The sequence below is a fragment of the Sapajus apella genome, unplaced genomic scaffold (genome assembly GCF_009761245.1).
Source record: "Sapajus apella isolate SASKATOON/1434 unplaced genomic scaffold, GSC_monkey_1.0 scaffold29, whole genome shotgun sequence".
Lineage (NCBI taxonomy): Eukaryota > Metazoa > Chordata > Mammalia > Primates > Cebidae > Sapajus > Sapajus apella.
In genome coordinates this window covers 23997426-24013538 of record NW_022436969.1, presented here as the reverse complement: position 1 = coordinate 24013538, position 16113 = coordinate 23997426, and positions in this window count along the sequence as shown.

Here is a 16113-nt window from a genome sequence, read left to right as displayed (position 1 = left end):
TACAGTGTGATAATATTATTTATGTATTCCAATCAGAGAGATAATTACGACACTCTAAACAAAGGAGAACACAGAAAATAGCTCATGTAGACTCAATTCTGTTTGTCCTACTTCAAATTAAATTCATTTAGGAAGAAACTTTTTAAAGTCTGATAACATTTAAAATATTGTCTGCGTGCAGAGGCTCAGGCCTGTAATCCCAGCAGTTTGGAAGGCTGAATCACTTGAGCCCAGGAGTTTGAGACCAGCCTGGGCAGCACAGGGAGACCTCGTCTCTACAAAACATAAAAGAATTATCCAGGCATGGAGTGGCCTGCCTGCGGTTCCACCTATTCCCTATTCTAGAGGCTGACGTGGGAGGATTGCTTGAGCCTGGGAGGTCGAGGCTCCAGTGAGCAGTGACGGTGCCACTGCACTCCAGCCTAATTGACAGAGCAAGACTGTCAAAATAATGACAATAATAATAAAATTTTAAACATAATATTTTTTACAAGAAATTTAGAACTCCATGAGAACATGCAACCACAAAAACAAAATGGCTTGCTATTTAATGATGGTACAGATTGAGTTTGTCCGTCAACAGGAAAGGTGAAAGCTGCACGAACGACAGATGGCCTACGTGGCAATGAGGACGCGACTCCTGCAGATCTGCTAGAAATGGCAACATATGGATGTCTGCTGTGGAGAAAATATAACTACACAGTAAATAATAAACACATGTATTAAATATGCATATGAAGCCTTTATATTAATTAAAGGTATAAGATGTGTGCCTTATTATTATTTTTAGAGACAGGGTTTCACTGTGTTGGCCAGGCTGGTCTCGAACTCCTGACCTCAAGTGATCCGCCTGCCTCAGCCACCCAAACTGCTTTGTCCTTTTTCCCTTCTTCTTCTTTTTTTTTTTGAGACGGAGTCTCTCTGTTGCCAGGTTAGAGTGCAGTGGTGCGATCTCAGCTCTCTGCAACCTCCACCTCCCGGATTCAAGTGATTCTCCTACCTCAGCCTCCCGAGTAGTTGGGACTACAGATGCCTGCCATCACCCCCAGCTAAATTTTGTAGTAGAGATGGGGTTTCACCATGTTAATCAGGTCTCCATCTCCTGACCTCGTGATCCGTCTGCCTCGGCGTCGCAAAGTACTGGGATTACAGGCATGAGCCACCACGCCCAGCCGAGTGCATGATTTCTAAAAATATGGCCTAGCCCCGCCTAAAAAAAACTATACATTTTGCTAAGTGATCCATTCCTTAGTGTGGAGACTGTGCTGCTGAGCTCACAGCACAGAGAAACGCACGTCCCAGGCACCGCCCGTTGGTGAGCATCTGTGAAGCACACCTGTGCCCACCTCACACAGGGACTAGCGGCCAGCTGGCCCCTTCCTCACACTCTTCGTGGAGTGCTGAAATGGTTTCTCATGCTGGTCATTTGTTTTCCAGATCCTGCAAATATCGCTGACTACAGTAACACTTTCAGTTCCACAATTACACCTTTAAATCCACTCACACTGTTCAGGCGCCACACACACACAGGCTCTGCTTTCGCTGGAGTGAGGATGGTGCCTTCATGGGTCACGCCACCAATACTGAGCAGAGACACACTCACGCCTTAGCACAGCAATTCACACCACCCAAACCTACCTGCTAAAGCCCAAAACATTTGCTAATTTCCTCAGGGGCCTCGTATTTTGATAAGATGTAGTTTACACATCTAATATAGGTGCAGAAACTGTCTTTTAACATCAGTATTTAGGACAAAAGCCCATCTCCTGGGGCCTGGGAGCCCTGTCAGGGTCTGAGTCAAAATCCAGCATCTTCACTCAGCACCCACAGCAGGTCACTCAGCTTCTTGTGGCCTCTATTTCCTCACAGCCGAATGCACAGAGATAGAGAATAACACGGTGGTTCCCAGGGCTGGGGAGGAAATGGAAGACATTCGCCAAAGCAGACAAAGCAGATAGGCAGGGGGCCAGTCCAGAGAGCTATTGAGCACCAAGAGGGTTAGAGAATAAGACTGCACCGTATTGGGGATTTTTGCTGAAAGAGTAGATTTTAGGTGTTCTTGCCATACAAAAAATGGGTAACTAAGATGATGAATGTGTTAATTTGTCTGACTATAGTAACCATTTCACTACGTGTATATATACTCAATTTCTGCAAATAACCAGTTTCTCCCAGCATAATTTCAGAGTAAATAACATCACAACATCATGATATGCTACTAGGCCATGTTGATACTGTCAGAAAGTTTACCAAAAAAAAAAAGATTTTCTTAAATAAAAAAAAACAAAGAAAGACTTTATTCTAGTGAGCAGTTTGCAAATTGGAGAAACACAGCCTTTGGTACAAAACAAACGTGTGCTCCAAGAAAGCAAAGAGAAATATTGTCTTACAGAGATGGTTCCCACCCAGGTTCCCACTCTGATCTGCTTATGCCAATGAGGGATGCACACTTGCTTAGTTTTGATTGGTCAATGCAGGTACTGTCTGTGGGTTAAAGTCCAGGAGGTGACATAGGATTTCCTGCCAGCTGTTGATTCAGGTGGTGTGAATAGTAACAGACAGCTATGAAAGTCCCAGAGTTAGGACAGGCTTGGTAGCTCACGACTATAATCGCAGAACTCTGGGAGGCCGAGGCAGGCAGATCACATGAGGTCGGGAGTTCAAGACCAGCCTGACCAACATGGAGAAATGCCATCTTTACTAAAAATACAAAATTAGCCAACTGCGGTGGCACATGACTGCAATTCCAGCTACTTGGGAGGCTGAGGCAGGAGGCTTGAACCTGGGAGGCGGAGGTTGCCGTGAACTGAGATAGCACCATTGTACTCCAGCCTGAGCAACAAGAATGAAACTCCATCTGAAAAAAAAAAAAGTCCTAAAGTTACACAAGCATATGGATTTTCTAGCAAATGGCTCCACTTTGACTTTAGGAGCCACTCAAGATCTGTCTCAAAGGATTGACTATTTGAGGCTCACAATGTAATTTTTAAAACTTGAGAGGTATGGCAGTCAGGAAGTTGAGTGATCAATTTTGCCTGATTTTGCTTTCAGCCCAGCTGGAGCTTCTAAGGTTCAGGTGACCACAGAAGGTAGAACTCCCCTTCTCTGGCTTTCTCCTTTCCTGGATTTTTGAGCTGCCCAAATTCTGTTCTTTGGCTCTCTGATGCAATAAGCTGCAGGCTTTCTGTCCAGATTCTTGCTGCCTCTGCTTGGCTTGGACTGAGGCCATCCCCTAGGGAATAACAACAGAAATCAGGCGCTGGCCCCTGCCGCCCCTTCCTCCAGGCGTGGGCTCCGGCCAGGGTCAGCTTGCTCAGGGCTCTCTCCAGCTTTATTTTTTGTACTGAGTTTGTGGCTATTGCCTGTGGGAGTGTGGGTGGCTGAGGGGCCACCTCTGCAAGGTTCAAAGTGCCCATGAGCACTGGCTGAGGCCCAGGTGGCCCTTAGAGAGTGACACTGTTCATCTGAAACATGTCCCCTTCTCCTTACAGCAGGAGGACGCCTCAGCTGACACCTCTGAGGATAAAATTACTTCATGTATAAATACATTCATTTTTCTCTGTTTCCACATGCTGGCTTTTTATGTTAGTACAGTGACATTTTCCCATTTTCCAGCTGCTTGGGTCTACCTGTCCCCTCTCGCCCAGCTCCATTCACCTCAGCCTTAGGTTTTGAGACCACTTCCCATCTTACAAACACTTAGACTTGGAGGATCTTTATCGGGTTCTTAACATTTCTCTATGGAAAAGCAGGGTGGGCTTCACTGTGCCTCTTTTCCACCGACGGAGGCTCACTGTATGTGCTTCTGCCGGAGGATAGCCTCATCTCCTTGGAAGTGGGTGATACCAAGGACAACGCAGGCTTTGCATCCTCTTCCAAATGGACCCTCAGAATGCATGTGGGCTTCACAGAGCAGGATCCAAAGCCAGCTGGTTCCTCCATGTGCTGCTCCCGCAGGGGCAGCCGTGAAGGACAGTGGAACCCTTTCATATCTACCTGAGGTCAGGTGCATGGGGAGGGTGACTGAGTCCAAAATTTGCTCAGCCAGCCACATGGCAGCCAATAAGTCAAGAAACATGGAATTGGGGCAACAAAGGCAACTTTTTCTTGGAGAGTCAGCAAACTGAGAAGATGGTGGAAACCAGGGTCCCAGAGATCCATCTCGGAATTACGCAGGCTTTGCCTTGTCTTCTATGTTCAGGTGAGAGGGGACGGAGGGGGCTGACAACTGCAATTGTCTGGGCCCCAACAAGAGTTTGGGGGTGGGGGTTTGTAAAACTTCTTTGTTCTTGTGTAATGTTCTCTCATGTGACAGTAGCCAAACCTCCTTGTTTCTATAAATCCTTAACAAAACATAGTTAGCTGTTTACATACTTCCCTTTTCATCCCAGAGTTAGTTTTGAAAACTACGTGATTGCTGCTTTTGTGTTTTATTTCAGTGCTCTAAAATTATCCTAGCCTACGTGCAGGAGTGAGTAGAGGCCCCTTCAACAAAAATGGAGCTAGTTATGTCCATTCTTTCACTGTTTCACTGTCACAGGCCCATGTGGAGAGCATGGTCAAGGAGTTCTGGAATGTTCTGCCAACTTGTAGGAACAGTCAGTGTGACTCCTTGTGTAAACTCTCAGATGCAGCTCAGCCCACCAGAAAGATATTTCAGACGAGGAACATGGGCGCAAGCCGCAGCCTCCTTCTGGCTCCTCGTTAACGAGCTCACTAAATCTAGGACACGTGTTCACTCTATATTTGTAGAAAGTTATGTTTTCATCTTTTTGCAAATTCGTTTGAAGGTTTTGAGGGTCCCGCCAAGATGCCTCTGCGACTCACCCGGCAGAGCCACAGAACTCCACCTGCCAACGAGCGCGCATCGAGGCTGTTGAACCTGCTGACACACACTGAGTCTCAGGCCTCGGCAGACCCCCCAGGGCACGAGCCCTTTCCAGCACTGACTCCCCAGGTTGCTTTCTTCCTGACCATGTGTTGCTGCATTCCCCCCTGGTTTGGGGCCTGCTTCGGTTCCAGTTCGGATTTGACCCTATCCAATATGCAAGCGCTCTCCGAAACGACAGAGAGCCAGGCTTTCGGGTCTGTTCCAGGGCGATGTGTCTCTACTGCGGCAGGAGGGGGCCATTCTCCACTGAGAGAGGACAGAAAATCCGGCTTGTTCTTTCCTTCCTGTCCTCCTGTTAGGTCAACTCCATCAAAAGGATGTGTTGGGCCCCCTGGAAAAGAGAACAGGTGTTAGGATCTGGACCCATGACTGGTGTGTCTGGGTTGGCTGTGGCCTGTGGCTGAGGACACATGGCAGAAGCTACAGTCACTCAGTGGATCTGTGAGCCTCCAGCCGAGAAACCCTTTACCTCTCCTGGTACCTGAAATCTTTTCTTATATCAACAATGTATTAATACATTAGATTACAAAGTTTCTTACAATGTAGGAACTTTGTCCTGAATGGCTAAGTGCTTATATGGATTTAATATCCTCAAAATCCCCAGAAAACGTAGAAAGCGAACTTCTAATATTTTATTTTTTATTTTTATTTTTTTTAGAGATGGGAGTTCACTATGTTGCCCAATCTGGTCTTGAACTCCTGGACTCAGGTGATCCTCCCACCTCAGTCTCCCAAAGTGCTGGGATTACAGGCATGAGCCACCATACCTGGCCTTCTAATATTTTAAGAAAAAATATTTCTCCTCAAAATTACTATCCCTCATAGCATTTTTTTCTATAAGAAACTAACTTAATATAATCAAAGTGATTAAACAAATCACACCAGTTGGATAAATTTGGTTTAAGGACACTGAATACACCTTTTTCTTGATTTTTTTCTGTGTGGCATATAATGCAGGCATACATTTTATGTTTAATAAGATGTAAATTTGTTTGTGTTTTTAGGTTTAAATTCCCCAGTTCTTGTCCCCATCTTTTTTTTTTGCTTTATTTTCAAAGATATACACAATTTCACACATATCATTATGATCTAGATATATTTACCAAGACATTTAAACATGTAAATTTCCTGTTTTTAAATCCCTATTAGCGGCCAGGCGCAGTGGCTCATGTCTCTAATTCCAGCACTTTAGGAGGTCGAGGCTGGCAGATCACTTGAGGTCAGCAGTTCCAGACCAGCCTGGCCAACATGGTGAAACCCCATCTCTACAAAAAAATCTGAAAATTAGCTGGGTGTGGTGGTGCATCCTGCAATCCCAGCTCCTCAGGAGGCTGAGGCAAGAGAATAACTTGAACCCAGGAAGCAGAGGTTGCAGTGAACCGAGATCACACCACTGCACTCCAGCCTAAGCAACGTGAGAGAAACCTGTCTCTGAATAGATAAATAAATCCCTACTAACATCCTAATGTACTAGTTTACATTCCCACCAGCCATGTAAAAGGGTTCCCTTTTCACCACATCCCTACCAACATCTATTATTCTGTATTACGGCCATTCTTGCAGGACTACAATGGTTTCACACTGTGGTTTTGTTTTCATTGTTTGTTTGTGGCAGTCTCACTCCAACACCTTGACTGAATCTCAGCTCACTGCAGCCTCCACTTCCTGAGTTTAAGCATTTTTCCTGCCTCAGCTCCCAAGTAGCTGGCATTACAGGTGCCCACCATCATGCCCAGCTAATTTTTGTATTTTTAGTAGAGACAGGGCTTCACCACATTGGCCAGGCTGGTTTCCAACTCCTGGCCTCAAGTGACCCGCCCGCCTCAGCCTCCCAAATTGGCATTGAGGATTTGCATTTCCCTGACCATTAGTGATGCTGAGCATTTTTTCATATGTTTGTTAGCCATTTGTGTATCTTCTTTTGAGAATTGTCTATTCAGGTCCTTAGCCCACTTTTTGACGGGATTGTTGATTTTTTCTTGCTAACTTGTTTTAGTTCCCTGCAGATTCTGTATATTAGTCCTTTGTCAGATGTATAGATTATGAAGATTTTCTCCCACTCTGTGTGTTGCCTTTTTACTCTGCCGAGTGTTTCTTTTGCTATGCCGAAGCTTTTTAGTTTAATTAAATCCCATCTATTTGTCTTTGTTTTTGTTGCATTTGCTTGTGGGTTCTCAGTCATGAAGCCTTTGCCTAAACTAATGTCTAGAAGGGTTTTCCCAATGTTATCTTCTATAATGTTCATGGTTTCAGGTCTTAGATTTGTGTCCTGATCCATCTTGAGTTGATTTCTCTATATGGCAAAAGGTGAGGATCCAGTTTCATTCATCTACATGTGGCGTGCCAATTATCGCAGCACCATTTGTTAAATAGGACGTTCTTTCTCCACTTCTTCTGTTTGCTTTGTCAAAGATCAGTTGGCTGCAGGTATTTGGGTTTATTTCAGGGTTCTCTAACCTGTTCCTTTGGCCTATGTACCTGTTTTTATACCAGTACCATGCTGTTTTGGTGACTATGGCCTTGTAGTATAGTTTAAAGTAAGGTAATGTGATATCTCTAGATTTGTTCTTTTTGCTTAGTCTTGCTTTGGCTATGCAAGCTCTTTTTTGGTTCCATATGAATTTTTGGATTTTTTTTTCTAGCTGTGTAAAGAATGATGGTGATATTTTGATGGAAATTGCATTGAATTTGTAGATTGCTTTTGGCAGTATGATCATTTTCACAATATTGATTCTACTCATCCATGAGCATGGGATGTGTTTCCATTTTTCTGTGTTGTCTATTATTCCATTCAGGAGTGATTTGTAGTTGTCCTTCTAGAGGTCTTTCACCTCCTTAGTTAGCTATATTCCTAAGCATTTTATTTTTTATTTTTATTTTTGCAGCTATTGTAAAAGGGGTTGAGTTCTTGATTTGATTCTCAGCTTCGTTGCTGTTGGTGTATAGCAGAGCTACTGATTTGTGTGTGTTAATTTTGAATTCTGAAACTTTGCTGAATTCAATCAGTTCTAGGAGATTTTTGGGGGAGTCTTTAGGGTTTTCTAGGTATGTGATCATAGCATTAGCAAACAGTAACAGTTTGACTTCCTCCTTACCGATTTGGATGCCCTTTATTTCTTTCTCTTGTCTGACTGCTCTGGCTAGGACTTCCAGTACTATGTTGAATAGAAGTGATGAGAGTGGGCATCCTTGTCTTGTTCCAGTTCTCAGGGGAGTGCTTTGAACTTTTCCCCATTCAGTATTATATTGGCTGTGGGTTTGTCATAGATGGCTTTTATTACATTAAGGTATATCCCTTCTATGCCAATTTTGCTGAGGTATTTAATCATAAGGAGATGCTGGATTTTGTCAGATGCTTTTTCTGCATTTATTGAGATGATGATGTGATTTTTGTTTTTAATTCTGTTTATGTGGTGTATCACATTTATTCACTTGCATGTGTTAAACAATCCCTGTATCCCTGGCTTGAAACCCATGTGATCATGGTGGAATCTCTTTTTTACATGCTATTGGATTCAGTTAACTAGTATTTTGTTAAGGGTTTTTGCATCTATATTTATCAGGGATTTTGGCCTGTAGTTTTCTTTTTTTGTTATGTCCTTTCCTGGTGTTGTTATTAGGGTAATACTGGCTTCATGGAATGGTTTAAGGAGGATTCCCTCTTTCTTTATATTTTGGAATAGTGTCAATAGGATTGGTACCAAGTCTTCTTTGAATGTGTGATAGAATTCAGTTGTGAATCCGTCTGATCCTGGGTTTTTGTTGTTGTTGTTGTTGTTGTTGTTGTTTTTGGTTAACAATTTTTTCATTACCATTTCAATCTTGCTGCTTTTTATTGGTCTGTTCGGAGTTTCTATTTCTTCCTGGTTTAAACTAAGAGGGTTGTATATTTCCAGAAATTTATCTATGTCCTCTAGGTTTCCTAGTTTATGCAAATAGAGGTGTTCATAGTAGCCTTGAATAATCTTTTGTCTCTCTGTGGTATTAGTTGTAATATCTCCCATTTTGTTTTTAATTGAGCTTATCTGGGTCTTCTCTCTTCTTGGTTAATTTAGTCTATCAATTTTATTTATCTTTTCAAAGAACTTTTCAGCTTTTTGTTTCATTTATCTTTTGTACTCTTTTTGTGTTTCAATTTTATTTAGCTCTGCTCTGATCTGTGCTATTTCTTTTCTTCTGCTGGGTTTGGGTTTGGTTTGTTCTTATTTCTCTAGTTGCCCTGTATTTTGCTCGACTCACTAAATCTGAGTTCCAGGTAAGGTCAAATCTTTCTCCTGTGATCTGGACCTTCAGTTTCCCCAGTGAGGATGTGTGTTTGGGAGTGGACAATCCCCCTTTCACATTTTGGGCACCCACAGTTTGGGGGCTGTCTCCTGGGACCTGCAGGAGCAATCCACTTCTTTCAAAGGGTTTTTGGATTCTCTCGCTTTCCTGGTATGTTCCTGCAGTAGTTCTTGAAGCAAAAGTTCACCAGTGTGAGCCTCCACATGCTGCTCCGCCTGTCCAAGTGGGAGCTGCAATTTATTCCTGCCTCCTATTTTCTTTTACTAGATGTAAATTTGTTTTGTCTTGCATAGTCCAGATAACTTGATCTTTCTAAACTTCCTATATTGATTTTCTGTTCAAATAAACTAATATTACTTCCATATAAATGTTTAGATTTAGAAAAATGTAAAACATATTCAACTAAATTGAATTAAAATTCTAACAAACTTTGTTATACCCATAGTAATTATATTCTGTGGTATGTTATTTTACACATAATTTCCAAAGTCCTTAATAACCTTAAGACCTTGGATTTATACTGACTCAATTCATAATCTCTAAATACTAATTTCTTCTTATTTTTATGTGCTGTAGTTTAGCTATACCTTTGGGCCATGTTAACAGATGTTCAGCTTTGCCACTCGTCTGTATGTGTTGTAGGGGTCCTCCTGTATGTGTTTGTGAACTTCCCCAGCTCTGCTGGACACAGAGGTGCCCCCAGGTGCCCCTTTGTGGAAGGACTTGCTGCCAGGGTCCTTGTCAGCAGCAGGGAGCCAGCTCACCTGAGACCCACAGGCCTGGGCCACACCTTCAACTGAGCCTCACCAGCCAGCCGGGACCTTTCACTGTCAGCTCCGAACTGGGCATCCCCCACTGAGCTGGTCAAGGCTTCCTCTGGACTGAATTGTGGCTTGACTTCTTCCTCTGCCGAAGTTTTGGGCTTTAAAAACCATCTGCATCCCTAGCTCCATCTCAGCAACTGCTTCCAGAGACCCCTACCTTCGACACGACACTGTCTGCTAAAATGGCTTTTGTGACAACAGATGGCTCTCTATTCCCACCTCCCAATTTTACCTGTAAATAGAAGTAATTGGCTTGGGTTAACATTTAATTAACATTAGTGGCTGAGACTACACTAGGAGCAATAGTGGCAAAGAAATATGACTGTGCATTCAATGGGATGTGCTTTCATTTACCAGGGATGAAGAGATTTGTTTTGTCTAAAGTGTTTGTTTGCTCCAGAATGGGAAAGAGGGTAGTGAAAGACACAACTTGAATGAAAATAGAAAATTACAGAAGGTTTGGCCGGGCGCGATGGCTCACTCCTGTAATCCCAGCACTTTAGGAGGCTGAGGTGGGTGGATCACGAGGTCAGGAGATAAGAGACCATCTTGAACGACATGGTGGAACCCAGTCTCTAGTAAAATACAAAAAATTAGCTGGGACTAGTGGCATGCACCTGTAGTCCCAGCTACTCAGGAGGCTGAGGCAGGGGAATCACTGGGACCCGTGAGGCAGAGGTTGCAGTGAGCCGAGATCGCACCATTGCACTCCAGCCTAGGCAACAAGAGCAAAACTCCATCTCAGGGGGAAAAAAAAAAAAGAAAATTATGGAAGGTTTAAAGAAAGTAAACCTTATTTTCCTTGATTCCAAATATCTGCAAATAATGAGTCTGAAAAAAAAACAATGAAGTGTATTACAATTTGGGCAAAATTTGTTCATACTTTATGGGTTTGTTCATAAGAAAAAATAAAATCACATGAATCCTTTGTTGCCAAATATTATATTAATGCCAGACTAGAATTGGGTCTTGTCTCTATTAAAATGACAGAAGTGGTCTTGAAGTATTTAGTCTGCTATTCAATAAGTGATAATAGGCCGGGTCTGAGACCCTTTGGAAGTGGGATTGAGTGGATGGATATGGGAAGTCTGAATTTTGCTGCTGTTATTTTTTTATCTTTCTTTGTGATCAGTATATGATGAAGCCATTCTCCTTCTTCTGGATCTGTCCTTAACCTTCAGCTTAATAAACTATGCTTTTGCAAGCTGAAACAAAACATTCTTTAATATCTTACTGATCTTTTAGAATTCATAAGTATCTTTATTGAGTTTCTTTGATTTAATTGGCATTATTTGCATAGATTCAAGAAGAATCTGTCCTCCTTTTTTATCAGGATATAATTGGACAAACTGTGTGACCAAATTGTTTGGATTTTTACAGTGTTATATTTAGGAAAAAAATTTGTGTGATCGGCCTTGATAAATGCCTCATGGAGGAGCAAAGATGGAACTTCAGACTGGTGTCCATGCCCCTATGGTCCTCCCTCTGCTCAGAGCAGGCTGAGGGCCACATCAAGAACAGCGGGGACATTGGGAATGTTTGACCCTGGGAGGGGAGGCACAGGGTGGGCTCAGCAAATGTCTTCAAAGAGAAGGGCTGGAGGAACCTTCTGTAGTTCTCTATCATTACATCTGGGCCACACCCTGAGGTGTCTCCTTTTTCTTCAGTGTTCCCCACCAGGCACATCTGGGTGACCCAATTTTCTGTTCCCTTGAATCAGGCTCCTGTCCTGCAGATCCTCTGTCTGCCGTTTGTGCCGGGACTCCCAGAGTGCCAGCTTCCCCATGGAGCAAATTGGATCAGCCACTTGCCTCAGAAAAACCTTTTTGCACATTCCAGAGGCTGAGGCAGGAGGATCGCAGGAGCCCAGGAGTTTGAGGCTGCAGTGAGCTGTGATCGCACTGCTGCACTCCACTCTGGGCAACAGAGCCAGCTTGATGTGGCCTCCTGGCCTTTCTTCTCCCCTGCTGGACTCTGAGGCTTCCATTCCCACGAGGCACAGGGGTTTCCCACACTTCCAGGCCTCAGGGCTTGTAGCGCCCACCTCCTACCTGGCATGCCTCTTCCATAGCACGGACATTCCCAACTCCCTTATCAGGCTGCAACCATGGAAGGGGCTTTCTGGCCCCATGGCCTCCGTGGCTGTGTTCTTACCCATCCCGCCATAACCATGGTGCGTGGCTCAGTCCCCTAACAAAATGTGCCTTGATTGTCTTCTCATTTTGGCATCCAGCAAAGCACCCAACCCATAGAAAATGCTCACAACTGCGCTAAAAAGCAAATCAAATCTGGTCTAAGTCTCTCATTTTACAACAGAAAAAAGAAGTTGTTAAGAAGTAGCATGATTTGCCTGAGATCCTACAACCGGTTAGTGGCAAAGCTGGGACAAACTCCCCACTCTCTCAGGGCCACTCCTACCTGCCTTCTTGTGACACCTGCAATTCCTGGTGGCTGTAGGGACCAAGCTGGACCTGATGACCTTGCTCCAGGCAAGTGCACGGGATCTGTGTGTGGGAGACAGCTGCTTCAATAGTAGTGATGCCAAGGCACAAACCCCACAGGTGGGGGACCCAGGCCTGGCCCTCAACCCTCCCCCCTGCCTCCACCTCCTGGGATGCTTGATCTCGGCAGAGCCTTCAGTGCTGCAGGGCATAGGACAGTGCTGCTGTCTGGAGTGTAGGAGGCAGAGGAGGAGGCAGAGGAGAGGATGGTGATGACAGATCACAGCCATGACCCAACATCAAAAATGCTTGCTTTCCAAAAGTGGGTTTCTCACTCCTGGGACTATTTGGTCAAAGGCTAAGACCCCCATGGGAGGCAGGGAGAGATTCTGGCCCTAAGGAGAGATCTGGGCCACCTGGACTGCACCCCCTTCAAAGCCAGCATTTCCACTCTGATTGGACAGACAGACCTGAGTGCACTGCCGTGGGGAGGCTGCCCAGAACCGAGATAATCGGGCTGCAAGGTCAGGCTGACGTCACGTCCGCTGCATATGGTTCCACAAAGGATCCCAAGGAGCCCTTGCCCACAAGGCTTCAAGGTCACCTCAGCTCCTACAGAACAGCCATGCATCCCCAGGTGCCCAAGATCTATTCTTGGGACTTTTTATAGCTCCGTGTATTTGAGCCAGCAGGCAGCTCACTCTCTGTGGTTCCCATGCATCATGCACCAATGGTGACAGGCTGACTCCAGGGCTCCAGGTTGCCACTGGCAACCAGCACCATGCAGCGGACCTCACTATGAATGACAGGACTGAGGGTATGGTGCCTCCCAACAAACGGAACGTACATAAACGTGAAATCCAAACCCCTCGTCTCGACATGCTAAGCCCTGTCCTCATTGATGGCTAGAATAGGGTGGTGATACCCTGAGGACAGAATGTGTGGCTCCAGGAACTTGGAGTCCAATCATTGCTGTTACCTGCCACTAACCAGCTCCGGAAACTTGTGTTCTCCCCGGGAGGTAATTTTGTACATAGACCAAGAAAGAGTCAGTTTCAGGGGCAGGCCAGCCATCAAGGGGGAGTGAAAAGAGGACTCGAGGAGGAATGCAGAACCTGGGCTCTGGTCCTGGATATGGCCCCACGTCCTGCGCAATTGGAGCAGGTCACTTAATCAGACCCTCAGCTTTTTTATCTGGGAAGTGGAGATAATAATACTTGCTCATCTCACCTTGCAAGATTATTTAAGTCAAATTATCATCTCCTTAGCTAATACTATAAGCAATGCACACTTGTTTAAGGATTTATTACCTGGTAAGCAGCCTTTTACTTTTTTCTCTGAAAGGATTTTAGTCCTTTGGCCATTGAAAGAGCTAACCCTGGATTACCTTCGCCAAAATAAGTCACTTCTTACTCAAAAACACAACTCACTTCACACCACTGAACTGGACACTTGAAAATGGTTAGAAAGGTAAATGTTGCTGGGAGCGGTGGCTGACGCCTATAATCCCAGCACTTTGGGAGGCTGAGGCGGGTGAATCACAAGGTCAAGAGATCAAGACCATCCTGGCCAGCATGGTGAAACCCCATCTCTACTAAAAATTAAAAAATTGCCAGACGTGGTGCCATGCACCTGTAGTCCCAGCTACTGGGGAGACTGAGGCAGGAGAATCGCTTGAACCTGTGAAGCTGAAGTTGCAGTGAGCCCAGATTGTGCCAGTGCACTCCAGCATGGGCAACAGAGCGAGACTTCATCTCAAAAAAAAAAAAAAAGGTAAATGTATAATGTATATATTTTACAACGCCTGCTACACACACACATCACTGCCTATTTCCACATCCCACCGTGGAATATTCCTCACACTCCTACACTGTTGGAGTCCCCCCAAGCTGGCTCAAGCCCTGCCCTCCCATGGTGCCTCCCCGGGCCTGCATCAGGACACAGGCTCCTCCTTCATCCCCACATCAGGCCACCTCTCACCCAGTGGCTGCAACAACTGGAGACCCTTTGCATCACCACAAAAGTACCACCTCCAGAATGCATAGACTGGGACCTGTAGCACATTGGTCAGCACTTTATGCAAGAGAGACACTTGATGTATGTTTGGCAATTGGCCGATTTCTCTGTCCACAGTGAAGGAGATGAGGCTCAGGACCTCAAAGGACATGACTCCTTAGTAGCAGTGGTCCTCTAGCTCCTCATCATGCGAATTTTATTCACTGCATCCCTATAACACTCATATTTGTTTTCTATTGCTGTCATAAAAAGTCACCACAAGGAAGTAGTATCACTAATATGGTAGGATAAGTCACCTCAAGTGCCATTCCTCTGAAGACACTGACTTAACAATGTATGTTCCAAAAAGTCTGTATGAGAACTCCAAAAACCACTTAAGAAGTTGCAGCACCCCAAGCAAACTTAAAGCCAAGAATAGCCACCTTGAAAAAGGTATGAAAAGACATTTTATTTCAATCCCAAAAGCTGTTTCTCAAAGCAGCACATTCAGGAGAAAGCACCAGTTCACAGCTTCTCCCTCAAGGGAAAAAGAGAAGACTGGAACATGTGTCCAACAATCCAACTTTTCAGGGGCTGCCTGAGGTAGTGGTTTCTGTCTCACTTGAATTGGATCACTAATGGAAATTATATACTTCGGATATCCTGGGAGCCACAGAGAACTAAAGAGCTCAGTGGATTCTTGCAGCTCCAGAAAACCTGCAATACTTCAGATAAACACCAGAGGGAGTAAGAGATTACAAGCTCCTGAAAAAGAAACCAGAAAACCCCTATAACTGGGAAATTACATGTCCAGAGAGGCCACATCCCAAAGGTTTGAGAGGCCTCTGGAATCTCCAACCCAGATAATTGGTGAAGGTTTTCCCTTTATGAAGCCAGTCCTAAAAGACTGCAATAGGTGGCTGGTTTTCCAAATGGACAAATCACAGCATAAAATAATACAGACCCATGGAGAAGCAAGAAAACGTGATTGAATCAAAGGAACAAAATGAATCTCCAGAAACTGACTCTAAATGAATAGAGGTCTATGAATTACCTGAAAAATAATTTGAAATATTTCTCTTAAAGAAACTCAATGTACTACAAGAGAACACAGATTAACAACTAAATTAAATCAGGAAAACAATGCATGAACAAAAGAGGTTATCAACAAAGATAAGAAATTCAAGACAGAGAGAGAGAACAAGAACTAAGCATAAATTCTGGAGCTGATGAATCCAATAAATGACTTGAAAAATTCACTACAGGGGCTGGGCACAGTGGCTCAAATTTATAATCCCAGCACTTTGGGAGGGCAAAGCAAGCAGATCACTTGTGGCCAGCAGTTCAAGACCAGCCTGGGCAACATGGTGAAGCCCCATCTCTACCAAAAACATATAAAAATTAGCTGGGCATGGTGACATGTGCTTGTGGTCCCAGCTACTTGGTAAGCTGAGGTGGGAGGATTGTGTGAGCCCAGAAGTGGAGGTTCCAGTGAGCTGAGATCATGCCACTGCAGTCCATCCTGAGTGACAGGCCAAACTCTGTCTCAAAAAAAAAAAAAGTTTACTACAGGGATTCAACATTAGACTTGATCAAGCAAACAAACAACAAAAGAATAAGCAAACTTGAAGCAAGCTTTTTGAAATTATTAAAGTAGAGAAATGAAAGGAAAAAGAAT